The following is a 15,589-nucleotide window of genomic DNA, read 5'->3' as shown; positions in this document are numbered from 1 at the left end:
TCGCGCTCCACTGCCATTCCTCTGACCCCATGAGACTATTTCTCTCTCTCTTCTTCTTCTGCTGCTGCTGCTGCTCCAGCCATTGCAGGGCAGGGAAGGGAAAGCGACGGCAACTTTGGTTGTTGTTTTTGAATGCTTTTTCGAGAGGCGCCGCGCCCGCTGGGGGCGGAAGATATTCCACACCGAATAGGTGTGTGAAGGCACCCTCTCCTTAATATAGTGAAATAGTGCAATCCAGCATACAAGAGCGGACGATAGGACAGTCACCGTCGCACCTCGAGAGTGGAAGTTGTTTGATCGTTTGTTAGGCAAGGTTAAAACCCGACTCGCGAACAGCCGAATAACCCGGTTCCGGACTTACAATAGACGCAACATCATGATGCTGCTGCTGTCGCGGAAACCGTGGTGGCGACGTGTGCGCCGAGAGAGTAATAATGTTCAATTGGGAGACAGACCTGGCTAGTGAAATTCATAGATCGCGCTCCACTGCCATTCCTCTGACCCCATGAGACTATTTTCTCTTCTTCTCTGCTGCTGCTCCAGCCATTGCAGGGCAGGGAAGGGAAAGCGACGGCAACTTTGGTTGTTGTTTTGAATGCCGCGCTTTTGAGAGGCGCCCGCTGGGGGCGGAAGATATTCCACACCGAATAGGTGTGTGAAGGCACCCTCTCCCCTTAATATAGTGAAATAGTGCAATCCAGCATACAAGAGCGGACGATAGGACAGTCACCGTACCGCACCTCGAGAGTGGAAGTTGTTTGATCGTTTGTTAGGCAGGTTAAAACCCGACTGTTCGCGAACAGCCGAATAACCCGGTTCCGGACTTACAATAGACGCAACATCATGATGCTGCTGCTGTCGCGGAAACCGTGGTGGCGACGTGTGCGCCGAGAGAGTAATAATGTTCAATTGGGAGACAGACCTGGCTAGTGAAATTATAGATCGCGCTCCACTGCCATTCCTCTGACCCCATGAGACTATTCTCTCTTCTTCTGCTGCTGCTCCAGCCATTGCAGGGCAGGGAAGGAAAGCGACGGCAATTTTGGTTGTTGTTTTGAATGCCGCGCTTTAGCAGAGGCGCCGGCGCCCGCTGGGGGCGGAAGATATTTCACACCGAATATGTGTGCGAAGGCACCTCTCCCCTTAATATAGTGAAATAGTGCAATCGAACATATAAGGGCGGACGTTTTCATCACCGTCTCCCACTCGGTGTGTGTGCAGATTCTCGGATCATTTTGTAAAGTATGCTCGACCCCGATTGACTTTGACTGTCTCCCATTCGGGTGTGCAAGTTTCTGTAGTATTCTATCAAATCGACCCCGATTGACTTTGACGGTCTCCCATTCGGGTGTGCAAGTTTCTGTAGTATGCTATTAAATCGACCCCCGATTGACTTTGACGGTCTCCCATTCGGGTGTGCAAGTTTCTGTAGTATGCTATTAAATCGACCCCCGATTGACTTTCACTGTCTCCCATTCGGGTGTGCAAGTTTCTGTAGTATGCTATTAAATCGACCCCCGATTGACTTTCACTGTCTCCCATTCGGGTGTGCAAGTTTCTGTAGTATGCTATCAAATCGACCCCCGATTGACTTTGACGGTCTCCCATTCGGGTGTGCAAGTTTCTGTAGTATGCTATCAAATCGACCCCCGATTGACTTTGACGGTCTCCCATTCGGGTGTGCAAGTTTCTGTAGTATGCTATTAAATCGACCCCCGATTGACTTTGACTGTCTCCCATTCGGGTGTGCAAGTTCTCTGTAGTATGCTATCAAATCGACCCCCGATTGCCTTTGACGGTCTCCCATTCGGGTGTGCAAGTTCTCTGTAGTATGCTATCAAATCGACCCCCGATTCACGTTGACGGTCTCCCATGCGGGTGTGGAACTTCTCTGGTATGTTGTATAATATGACCGAGGTGGCCCTACCCCTTACTATAGTGAAATAGTGCCATCCAGTGTACAAGGGCGGACGCTTTCATCACCGTCTCCCACTCGGTGTGTGCACATTCTCGGATCATTTTGTATAGTATGCTATTAAATCGACCCTCGATTGACTCTGACGGTCTCCCATTCGGGTGTGCAAGTTTCTGTAGTATGCTATCAAATCGACCCCCGATTGACTTTGACTGTCTCCCATTTGGGTGTGCAAGTTTCTGTAGTATGCTATTAAATCGACCCTCGATTGACTTTGACTGTCTCCCATTCTGGTGTGCAAGTTTCTGTAGTATGCTATCAAATCGACCACCGATTGACTTTGACTGTCTCCCATTTGGGTGTGCAAGTTTCTGTAGTATGCTATCAAATCGACCCCCGATTGACTCTGACGGTCTCTCATGCGGGTGTGCAAGTTTCTGTAGTATGCTATTAAATCGACCCCCGATTGACTTTGACGGTCTCCCATTTGGGTGTGCAAGTTTCTGTAGTATGCTATCAAATCGACCCCCGATTGACTTTGATTGTCTCCCATTTGGGTGTGCAAGTTTCTGTAGTATGCTATTAAATCGACCCTCGATTGACTTTGACTGTCTCCCATTCGGGTGTGCAAGTTTCTGTAGTATGCTATCAAATCTAATTCCTCATTGACTTTTGACGGGTCTCCCCATTCGGGTGTGCAAGTTTCTGTGTATGCTATTAAATCGACCCCCCATTGACTTTTGACTGTCTCCCCATTCGGGTGTGCAAGTTTCTGTAGTATGCTATCAAATCGACCCCATTGACTTTGACGGTCTCCCATTCGGGTGTGCAAGTTTCTGTAGTATGCTATTAAATCGACCCCCGATTGACTTTGACGGTCTTCCCATTCGCGTGCAAGTTTCTGTAGTATGCTATTCAATCGACTTCATTGATTTCACTGTCTCCCACCGGTGTGTGTTTCGTAGTATGCTATCGAAATCGACCCCCATTGACTTTGACGTCTCCTCATTCGTGCAGTTTCGTAGTATGCTATTAAATCGACCTCATTGATTTTTTGACCGCCTCCCCATTCGGTGTGCAAGTTTCTGTAGTATGTTATTAAATCAATTTCCATTGACTTTGACTGTCTCCCATTCGGGTGTGCAAGTTTCTGTAGTATGCTATTAAATCGACCCCCGATTGACTTTCACTGTCTTCCATTCGGGTGTGCAAGTTTCTGTAGTATGCTATCAAATCGACCCCCGATTGACTTTGACGGTCTCCCATTCGGGTGTGCAAGTTTCTGTAGTATGCTATTAAATCGACCCCCGATTGACTTTGACGGTCTCCCATTCGGGTGTGCAAGTTTCTGTGGTATGCTATCAAATCGCTCCCCGATTGACTTTGACGGTCTCCCATTCGGGTGTGCAAGTTTCTGTAGTATGCTATCAAATCGACCCCCGATTGACTTTGACGGTGTCCCATTCGGGTGTGCAAGTTTCTGTAGTATGCTATTAAATCGACCCCCGATTGACTTTGACGGTCTCCCATTCGGGTGTGCAAGTTTCTGTGGTATGCTATCAAATCGATCCCCGATTGACTTTGACGGTCTCCCATTCGGGTGTGCAAGTTTCTGTAGTATGCTATTAAATCGACCCCCGATTGACGTTGACGGTCTCCCATTCGGGTGTGCAAGCTTCTGTAGTATGCTATTAAATCGACCCCCGATTGACTCTGACGGTCTCCCCATTCGGTGCAAGTTTCTCGTAGTATGCTATTAAATCGACCCCCGATTGACTTTGACGGTCTCCCACTGGGTGTGCAGTTTCTGGTAGTATGCTATCAACCGACCCCCGATTGATTCTTGACGGTCTCCCATTCGGGTGTGCAAGTTTCTGTAGTATGTTATCAAATCGACCCCGATTGACTTTGACGGTCTCCCATTCGTGTAAGTTTCTGTAGTATGCTATTAAATCGACCCCCGATTGACTTTTTGACGGTCTCCCATTCGGGTGTGCAAGTTCTCTTGGTGCATTTGAAGTATGAGTTGAGTTTAATGAAGTTGATTTCGTCATAGGCACGGTGTTGTGCTGTGCTGTGCCATCGACAACACCAATAAGGAAGGGGCATCTATTTTTACTTAGGCTAGCATACCTAAGTTAAAGCAAACTCCCCTTGCCAATACAAGAAGGAAGAGGATTTCTTATAGTCTAATAAACAATTCATCATGACCAAATACAGTATCTAACACAGGGGGTCCGGGGGCGCAGCCCCCGGTTAGCAACTAACCATTTGATTGCATTATCTCTGAGAATAGTTAGCAATTATCCATTTGATTGCATTATCCCAGGTTAAGGGGGGTTGTGTGTGGTTCCATATCACCAGATTTATTAAAAAACTCTACGTCAGGCTAAACAGTTTAGGCTAGATAGTACGATACGATACGAAGTCATTAGTTAAGAGGTGAAAGAAGATTATTAGGAATTGAAGAAAAAGGTGGTGAAACTGAAATACAGTAGGAGTAGAAAGAATCTGGGCTCAACCAGATCGCTTCATCTTTCTTATTGGTGTTTTGTCTTTGTTCTGCTCCCTTGGGTCGTCAGACCTTTGTATTAATATTGGTTTATTTATATAATGCTGCTTATTATTATTATTTTTGTTATTGTTGGAGTTAGTGAGCCCGCCCAGGTCCTTGTGTAACTGGGAGGGTAGTCACATTTTTTTTTTGGTGTTAGTTAAGTGTTAGTTGTGTTAGTCTAAAGGTACACTGTATGCCAGGCCTTAGTGGAGCTGGTTGGTCACTCTCATCTTATTCCTCTAGTAATGTTTTTTATGTAGAAATGTATATTGAGGCAGGAGGTGGTTCACTACTTTCCTGTCTATATTATTTCCAGTTTTGATATGTTTCTGTGTTAAGTTCAAATACTTTTTCCAAATATTTACAGCTTTGTTGTGTATATCTACATTGATTGCTAAGAGGTTTGCTCTCTTGTGTAGCTGTTCATTATTGATGTATTCTGTATATTTTGCGTTATATATAAATTGAGGGCTATATTTTGTACTGTTTGTAACCTTTAATGCACGTTTTACTAAGGGTGTTCAATGGGATGGTAGTCCATAATTGATTTGACAAGGGCAATATAAATCTTTCTTTTATATTAATGCTAAGGTTCTTAAAGCGTTTTATTTTGATAATCTTATTCTTGCCTGTCGTTCTTTTATCTTTAAGTATGTTATATATCCTCTTTTTGTTAGTTTTAATCCAAGCATCCTACCTTCAGTGTCGTATGGGTATAGTTCCTGGTCGACTATTACTGACTTGTTTAATCTTGGCTATTGGTATTATCTTTGAATTTGTTCTTATTTGTCCTGATTTTCCATTTTTCTCAAAAATCATTTATGTTTTTTATCGCTCTTACCGTGTAGAGTGCCATAAATTGAGTTGATTTTTCCTGGCATGATACTATTTGAGTAATATCATCAGCAAACATTACATATTCACTAAAGGGGGTAGGTTGAGGTGTGTCTGAAGTATAAATTGTATATAGTGTTGGAGAAAGGCATCCTCCTTGAGGTACTCCACTCTCAAGATTAAACATAGTTCCTAAAAGTTTCCAATTTGAATTTGTGCTCTCCTATCATCTAAATAGTTACACAATATTCTTAGCATGTATTCGTTAAGTCCCAGTTTTAATATTTTATATTTCAAGCCTAAATGCCCAACTTTATCAAAAGCCTTAGAAACATCCCTTAAAATTATATTGATCTGGTTACCCTTGCTTTTTCTATTGCAATTATTTCCGTTATTATAGCTATTGCAGTTAGGGTATTTCTATTGGGCATAAATCCATGTTGTCTGTTGTTAGTTTTCCCATGTTGTGTTAAAAAGGCTATAAGTCTTGAATTTAATATTTTTTCCAATAGTTTCCCGGTAATTTTCTAATAAAGATATTGGCCTGTAGTTTAATATTTCCTTATTGTCCTTACCCTCTTTAGGAATAAATATCATTTTAGCATATTTTAGTTTGTCTGGAAAGTAACCAGTTATTAAGCATGCGTTATAAATGTTTAATAGTGTATTTAAAATGTTTTCAGGTAGATTCATGATCATATTTCGTGTAATACCTGTGAGCCCAGGGCTTTTTCCTTAAATTTCCTCAGACAGTGCATCATTTCTCCCATGGTTATTATTTGATTATTAGGTAATAAGTTATAGTCTATATATTGCCTTGGGGTGATTCTATGTATTTGTCTTCCCATTTCTTCTTCTATCCTTTCTTCGTGTTCACTATCAAAATCTTCATTTTCCTCATCTGATATTTTAAAACTTTTACCCATTCCTTTTGAATGCTGACTCTTGTTCATTTTCCTCGTGCAATTTTGTTCCATTTTGGTCTTTAATGTATGGTGTTTTTGCTTGTTGTGCCCCCTCATCTTGTTTATGGAAGTCCAAAATGTTTTTGTGTCTTTAGTCATGTCAGCCGCCATTATAATATCATTCCATTTTTTATTGTTTGCTTCCTTACATGCGTCTCTTAATTTTATCTGTAGTGCTATCTGTGTCGTATATAGTGTTACGAACCCTCCACCCAGCACTACGAAGCACGCCATCTATTGTCCTGATCTACCTACCCAGCACCACGAGCAACGCCATCTAGGGACGAGACACGAGTATGACTCGTCTTAGTTACCACTCGAGGTTTCCTTCTCCCTATCCTGGTTGTTGCGTCACCTCCAATTCGAGGAGAGAGCACTTGGCTCTGGGAAGTGACCACAGGATCATCTATCCTCTAAACCTACGTACGTGCAGTGACTACCTACCGTCTTCTACAATACTCAGCCTTACTCGTCAGCCATCTCAGCTCCTCACTTAAGTACTAGTATCTCTTGTATTAATTTCCCCACGTCCACTTGCTTCGAGATTGTTTTATGTTTATTAATATGTATATACTGTTAATGTTTAGGTTAAGTTTGGTTAAGGGTAATTTATAAGCTGAATATTTTGTTAAGGGATTTATGGTACTCTATTATATACAACGAAAACTCGCATCCTTTGTCTACCCTTTTATAGTCCGATTGTCTTTTTTTTATTGTTGTTACCTGTTGGGATCTGGGTAGACGTATAACTATATTCTAAATCCCCAACTCGTAACAAATGGCGACCGTGACAGGACACGACCTTAAGTACCATATTCCTTCCTCCCTTGTTACTCAGTGTTAATTATTCCTCCCAGTCACTTCTGTTCACAATTGCTTTACGGTGGTTTAAAGTTTCCTTCATATGTGTTTGCATATATTGGTATTATCGTACAGTAAGAGTGACAGACGTAGGATATTAGGTTCCAAGTGTCATAAGGCTTACCTGTTATTACACGTGGCAGTTGTGTAGTAAGTCTTATCGAGTGTAGGGAAGAATCCGGATCTGTTTAATGCCGTACCCTCACTCCAGAGTAGGCTGTTCCATAGTCACTAGTTTACGGTGAAGTGATATCTTGGGACGCCCGCTCTACCAGGACCCCATAATTATAAAGCCTCAATTATTGTTCTTCTCATTATCTCATTCAGGGTCAATCATACCATTTATCAGGTTGGATCATGGTAATGTTATATCCGGATCTTTATATTAATGCCGTAATACGTCAAGTATATCAGGTTGTTAATCCGATCTTTATATTAATGCCGTAATACCTCTTTCAAGTCTCTTATCCTTATCTAAGGATCTTCTCAGAAGAACAATAATCATAAGTGTAATTTCCCTAGGTATAACTTGGTTAGTTTTCGGGACTTTCTGGTTATCCACTGCCGTGATATTTTCTAGGGTTATCCACTTATCTTATCTTTGGACCATTAGTTAATTTATCCTATTTTTCTTAACAATGGCCACCTCAGGTTTTGATCTCCAGGATTTTATTGAAAATCCTTCCGTAGCTAAATTACGTGTTAATATCCTGAAGAAAGAATGGAAAGAAATAGCCAACTATTATAATATCCCATTTTCACAGCAACTGACTAAGGAAATGTTAAAAATCATGTGATTGAAGTGCTGGTTCAACATGAAGTTTTAAAAGAATCCGCTGTTGACAGATTAACGCCCATGTCCAAGAAACTTCAACCACTATCCACCACCCCTCCTCACTCAGAAGTTGCTTCAGGTCTGGCTAGCCCTCAACAAGAAACACAACGAATAGACGCCTTAGAACTGGAACGAGCTAGGTTCGAGTTCCAAATCAAAATGAAAGAACTCGAGTTGGAGCAGGAGTCGGAACAGGCCAAGTTGGAGCACAAGTTGGAGCATGAGGGAAGGTCGGAACAGGCCAAGTTGGAGCATGAGGAAATGATGGAACGGGCCAAGTTGGAGCAGGAGGTTAGACTGAAAGAACTACAGGTAAGAGAGATAGAAGTCACCTTAACATCGGAGTTTAGATCAAAGGAAGTGGCATTAAGAGAGAAACTAGCTGCTTTTAACCCTGCTACTGCTTCTTCCCTTGTTCCCGGGTTTGATGAATCCGATATGGACGGGTCATTTAGGACTTTTGAGAAAATAGCCGGGAAGAATGAGTGGCCAAAGGACCAGTGGGTGTCAGTGTTAGTTCCTAAATTATATGGTAAGGCTCGTAGAGTTTATAACTGCTTAGACCAGACTGATGACTATGATAACGTAAAAAGAATATCCTCAATTCTTATGCTATCACGCCAGATGGATACCGGCAGAAGTTTCTGCAAACTAACCAAACCATTTTCCCACACCTTTGTTGAGTTTGCTCAAGAAAAGCTTAGGTTTTTTAAGAAGTGGTTAGAGTTACAGAGACCTCCTGCCATTTCAGGATTTGTTAAATTTGGTAGTCCTGGAGAGTGAAGAGCAAGATACCATTTCACATCTTGAAGCATGGGAGGAGCGTGGAGAGTTAATTTAGGGCGTGCTGCTGAGCTGGCTGGATGCGCACGCTTTTGGTGGAGTCACTGTGCCGTAGGGAACGTGGTACTTCCCGACATGTTAGGTCCTCCTCTGATGATAACCTTGGGGGCGTGAGTGGTAGGTCGAAAGGTCCCACACCTACTTTCCCCGATGCAACCAAGCTTACTTGTTCTTACTGTAAAATCCCAGGCCATACAATCCAGACTTGTAAACACCCAAAGTGTCGAATTGCTAAAAGTAGTTCCATGGATACCAATAGCAACCACCAATGTGGAAAGGCCCCATCAGGATCTCTTCTCTTCATTCACCTATGAGGGAAAATTTTCAATCATAGAGGGGTCTCGTTCTTTCCCTATTCGTATACTACGTGATACGGGCGCAGCACAATCTATCCTCCTGTTTAACGTCATTCCTGATATATCTACAGCATTTACTAATGAGAGTGTTCTAATTTCAGATCTCTCATCCCATTCTTCCTATCCCTTAGCTAAAGTGCACCTCCAATGTCCCTTTGATTACTGGGGAAGTGCAAATAGCCATAAGGAAAGACCCAATGCCTGTGTGCGGCATTCATTTATTATTGGGTAATGACTTGGTAGGAGATCTAGTGGTTCCTAACATAAAGACAGTCGACTCTCCCTTACCTGTCAACTCCACCACTGACCTTAAAGAAACTATTCCTCATCTTTTCCCATCTTGTGCTGTCACCCGGTCACAGAGTGTGCGAAATGGGCCCTCTTCGTCTAAAACCACCTCTAATATTTTCCTACCCACAGAAGATCTGTACAATAAGACAATTAGTAAGGATGAGCTCGTTAAAGCCCAACAATCTGATCCATCTTTGACTAAACTTCATCATGCAGCAGTTGAGGGTAAAGATTTTAACACCCTTCCGTGTTTTTATTATCATGAAGGGGTTTTGATGAGGGCCTATAGGCCCCTGAGCCCATCTAGACACGTGGTCTGAAATACATCAAGTGGTAATTCCCACCTCAGTCAGACCAGCATTAATTGCCCTTGCCCATGATGGTATTTCAGGACATTTGGGAATCCTGAAAACATATAAAAAGCTCCTCCAACACTATTATTGGCCTGGACTTAGGAAGGATGTGTCAAAATACCTAAAATCTTGTCATATTTGTCAAATGGTAGGAAAACCAAATGAAAGTATACCAGCAGCTCCCATTAAGCCCATCCCAGTATTTTCTACACCATTTGAAAAGATTGTTGTGGATTGTGTGGGCCCATTACCAAAGACTAAGAAGGGAAATCAATTCCTGCTCACAGTTATGGATACCAGTACACGTTATCCTGAGGCTTTTCCCCTTAAAAGCATCACTTCAAAAAACGTAATCAAACATCTTTTGCACCTTTTCACTTCAGTGGGCATTCCTAAAGAGATCCAATCCGATCCGGGCACCAATTTTACGAGCAATCTTTTCAAACAGGTGATGAAAGACCTCAGTGTGGACCATTGTACATCAATGCTCAAAAAATACTGTATAGAACACCAAAAGGAATGGGATGAAAGCATAGACTTGTTACTCTTTGCCATCAGGGAATGTCCCCAGGAGTCATTGGGTTTCTCCCCGTTCGAGTTACTATATGGGAGACAAATAAGGGGACCCCTTAAAATAGTAAAGGAGCAGTGGTTTGACACTCCATCTATTAAGCTCGCAACAGTTTCCCAATACATTGACACTTTAAGGGACAAATTAACTGAAGTCCTAACCATTGCTCAGTCAAACTTAAAAAAAGTCCAAGAAAAATGGTGAAGTCCCAACCTAAATTAGTTAAAAGATCATTTTCTCCAGGTGACAAAGTGTTACTCTTTCTACCCATTCCAGGCTCTCCCCAGCAAGTTTACTGGTCCCTATATAGTTGCTAATAAACTATCTCCTCTCAACTATATAGTCCATACTCCTGATCGCAGAAAAGATTCACAACTTCTTGTTCACATTAATCTCATGAAACTTACCATTCCAGGCAGTCAGAGTGGAAGACATCCCAGAGGCTATGGGTCAACCTGTATTGCATACGGTTTTGTCAGGGCCGGAGCCGGAGACAGATGACATGGACCTATTGGAGAATTTAGACTTCCCTCTACCTAAAGAAAACCCCTACTAACAGTCACATACTCAACAACTTGGATGAGTATTTTTCTGTTCTGAATCCATCTCAAGCAAAAGATCTCACTAAGTTATTATCAACATTTCCTAAAGTCACGTCAGACCTCCCAGGTTTTTGCAATATACTTAAACATGATATTAAGCTAATCTCAGATGATGTACAACCCATTAGGCAATCAGCCTATCGACTAAATCCACAAAAAAAAAGAGATTATGAAAAAGGAGGTAGATTTTTTGTTAAAACATAACTTAGCTGAGCCTAGTACCTCCCCCTGGGCTTCACCTTGCCTTCTCATTCCAAAACCCGATGGCACTTTTCGTTTCTGTACCGATTATCGTAAAGTGAACCAGGTCACCGTCTCAGACTCCTACCCTTTACCTTGATTGAAATATAGAATAGACAGCATAGGCTGTGCCAAATTTATCAGTACGGTGGACTTATTGAAAGGATATTATCAAGTGGGACTCCACGATAGGCCAAATAATCTCGCATTTATAACTCCATTTGGTCTTTTTCAATATTTGGTTATGGCGTTTGGCTTTTCTAATGCTCCGGGCCATTCCAGAGGGCCATCAACTTCCTAATTCAGACCTAGGTGGGACGTTCGCCTACCTGATGACCTGGTGGTGGTGTCGGACAGCTGGGACGAACATCTGGTGCGTTTGGAGATACTGTTTGCACGACTGCAAGAGACTGGATTCACCATAAACCTGGCTAAATCTGCTTTTGGCCGGGCCTCAGTGACTTACCTGGGACATATCGTTGGGCATGGTATGGTGAGACCCAAGGACGCAAACGTTAAAGCTATCTTGTCCTTCCCCACTCCAAGGACGAGGAAGGAACTCATGCGCTTCCTTGGGATGTGCGGCTACTACCGTCGGTTCTGCAGTAACTTCTCCAGCGTGGCCGGACCCCTCACAGACCTTACCAGTTCTGCGGTCCCTTACATCTGGAACCAGAGGTGCGACCAGTCTTTCCACCGCCTCAAAGCCTTCCTTGCCTCCAAGCCTGACTACACCTCGCCCTTCCATCTGCAAATCGACGCTAGTGGTGTCGGAGTGGGGGCTGTGCTCCTACAACCCGACCCAACCCCTGATGTTCTTCACCCTGTGGCATATTACTCCGCCAAGTTGAAAACACATCAGACCAACTACTCGACCATAGAGAAGGAGGCCTTATTCTGGTGTTGGCAATAAAGAAGTTTGAATGTTACTCCAGTCTTAAGCCCACAAACAACCCTAGTCTTCACCGACCATAACTCACTCACGTTCATCCAAACCAACAAGACCTCCAACCAGCGAATCCTCCGCTGGGCTCTCCTCACCCAGCCCTATGCTAACCTGATTGCAGACTCCTTATCCCTGAGCTCCAGTGGAAATGCAGCAGCTACTTCTCCAGACGCATTCAGGATCACCTCTCGCGCCCAGCGCTACGAGGTCTTGAGGGGGTGTGTTACGAACCCTTCCACCCAGCACTACGAAGCACGCCATCTATTGTCCCGATTCACTACCCAGCACCACGAGCAACGCTATCTAGGACGAGACACGAGGCGACTCGTCTTAGTTACCACCTGAGGTTTCCTTCCCATCTTGCTGTTGCGTCACCTCCACCTGAGGAGAGAGCACTTGGCTCTGGGAAGTGACCATGATCATCTATCCTCTAAACCCACGACGTGCAGTGACTACCTACCGTCTTCTACAATACTCAGCCTTACTCGTCAGCCATCTCAGCTCACTTAAGTACTAGGTATCTCTTTGTATTAATTTCCCACGTCCACTTTTGCTTCGAGATTGTTTTATGTTTATTAATATGTATATACTGTTAATGTTAGGTTAAGTTTGTTAAGGGTAATTTATAAGCTGAATATTTTGTTAAGGGATTTATGGTGAATTTCTTATTATATACAACGAAAACTCGCATCCTTTGTCTACCCTCTTTTATAGTCCGATTGTCTTTGTTTTTATTGTTGTTACCTGTTGGGATCTGGGTAGACGATAACTATATTCTAAATCCCCAACTCGTAACAATAGCCATCTGTTACTGCCGTGTCTTCCATATACCTGTTTATTTCCTATTGTAATAGGTCTGATTAATTTAACTTCTTCTGGTAGTCTGTTGTTGGGTAATGTTCTAAAGTGTGAAGTAGGAGTGTGTTTGGTTATAGATGTTTTTATTGCTGAGTGCAGTCTGTCCATTTCTGAGTCTATATCTTCTGTTGTTTTCCCTTGTAGGCTAATCGAGTGGTGATTACTTAAGTCGTCTTTGAAGCTGTCCCAGTCTGTTTTACTCATTTTCAGTCTCTTTTTTATTGGTATCTGTATGGGGCTTGTTGACAGTGTTAGTATAATTGGCAGATGGTCACTGCCTGTAAGAGGTCCCTGTATTATATGGTAATTGAAAAAGGCTTTGTTGTTGGTAAAAATTTTGTCTGGTGTCGATTGTGTATTGTGATTTCTCCAGGTTGGAAAGTTAGGACCCAGATGATTGATTTTCCCTAAATTTATTAATTGATTAAGGGCGTTTCCTACGACGTTATTATTTGTATTGTCAAAAATCCTATGTCTGGCGTTAAAGTCTCCTAAGATGTACATCGGATGACTATTGTTAGCCAATTTTAATAGGTCTTCTATAGGTAAGTAGTAGCAATAATTACGTCTCCTTGAGTTGTATTTATTTTTATTGCTAGAAATTCATCCTGGAAGTCATCAATTAGTTTAAATTTTAAAAGTTTTTAATCAAGTATCGCCATCTCACATTTTTCTCGGCCCGATTTATTTCTTTTTGGTTTTTACATAATAGCAAAGAGTTTTATGTTGTTGTTTTCTGTCTCACCGTGACTGTTTATTAGTATAATGTCAGGGTCAATTTCGCGATATATATTACTTAGGTTAATTCTCTCGGTCTTCCAGTTTCTTACGTTGTGTTGTATTATTCTTAAAGTTCTTACTGTTTGTCTATTGTCCATTATTTCTTATACTTGATTGTGCAGTTGGAGGAGACCTATCATCCTGTTTCCCGCTTCTGACTCTTCTATACTCTGACGGGTCTACTATTTTAAAGTCTTTGGCCGTAATCTTTAGTTTGTCCGTAGTAATTAGTGACCAGACATAATCTTCACTTAGGGATTTTTCTTGATATGTCCACTTGTATATCCCTCCTTCACAGTTTTTTACTATTGTCCCTCCTGTTGGTCTCGATGTTGGGATTCCATGTTTTGTTGTAGTGATAACTTTTAATCCAATTTCTTCTGCAGATTCAGGTTGTATATTGTGATCAGTTTCCATCTTATCTTCTCTCCTCCTACTCCTTTGTCTGTCCTTTTGTTATTTCTATCTTCTCTTTGTCACTTCTAGTCATTTGTCTGGGATCTCTATCAGTCGCTTGTGTTCCTTGTGTATCAGCTGTTGCTCCTTGCTCAAACCTTTGTTCGTCTTGATGTAGTCTTTCTCTCAGTTCGCTTGCATATGTTGTCTGAAATAGTTTTTCGGATTGTGGATTCTCTGGAAATATCATCTCTGGTAGGTTATTCACTTTAAACATTTTCCTTAATTCCTCATTGTATGATCCGTAATGATATTGTGCAAATAAACGCATGGATCATACCACCACCTTATCATGTATTGGCTCACTTAGGTTTAATACTGTGGATTCTGGTCTATGAGCCTCTTGGACCGCCTTCTTTGCTATTTCGACGTATGTCGTAATCCTTCTTGTCTTGTTCCTTTTCCTTGTTTCTTGTACTCTTTATCATGTGTTTTTTTATTGGGCATGCTATTGCTAACGTCCTATGTCCTATGTATACATTCCCCGTTTCTCTTACAGTTGAGACAGCCACCATGTATTCTACATTCAGTGTAGGTATGGTCGCTCAGTACAATCTGAGCAGTACTTTTTTTCTTTTTCCGGACAGTCTCTCGTTGTGTGTTCTTCATATTTGTAGCAGGAGAAGCAAGTTTGCAGACTGATGAATGTCTCCTTCTTTATTTGATGTGGTGTGACTGACATGTTGAATATTAGAAAGCCCTGTTGTAAAACTTTCTCAGCCATTGACACTTCTTCAAACATGAGTATAGTCCTTATCTTAATGACTTCTTCAATCTTCATCCACCTATTTTGGCGTTCCAGTTCTTCTTTCAGGTCTTCCTCCCGATCTCTTGATCGACTTGACGAACAAAAACTGATCTTTTTGCTTTTTGTTCTGGTGGCATGACAACAATAAGGCCTTCATTGTAAAATATATCTTTTGCTTCTTTTGAAAGGATTTTATCTGAATCAAAGTCATCTTTACAGATTACTTTAAAACCTTCATTGGTGCTGAATATTCTAGTTAGTGGGACTTGCAGTTTGTTGTAAGTGATTTCTGCCACTTTTCCCCTTCCAATAGAGTGTCCCTTATCTCTATGTTTTATTCTAATGCTAGTTGTCATCTTCTTGATTACATCTAATCCTACCTATAAACACAGGGCTCCTGCCTGGGAGCAGTGACCCCCCCCCCTCTTGGACGGGCGTCGGGCTCTGCACCCAGGTTACCTGTGACTATAGTAATATCTAAAAAGTTGCCACCTACCGGTGACCCCGGACAAGGGGTGCCCTGCACTATCACAGGTTCCCTTGCCGGATCGACCGTATCGCGAAGTCTCCGCCTCCCG

This window comes from Homarus americanus, unplaced genomic scaffold (genome assembly GCF_018991925.1).
Source record: "Homarus americanus isolate GMGI-L3 unplaced genomic scaffold, GMGI_Hamer_2.0 scaffold27920, whole genome shotgun sequence".
NCBI classification, from domain to species: domain Eukaryota; kingdom Metazoa; phylum Arthropoda; class Malacostraca; order Decapoda; family Nephropidae; genus Homarus; species Homarus americanus.
Note: the sequence above shows the minus strand (reverse complement) of the source record.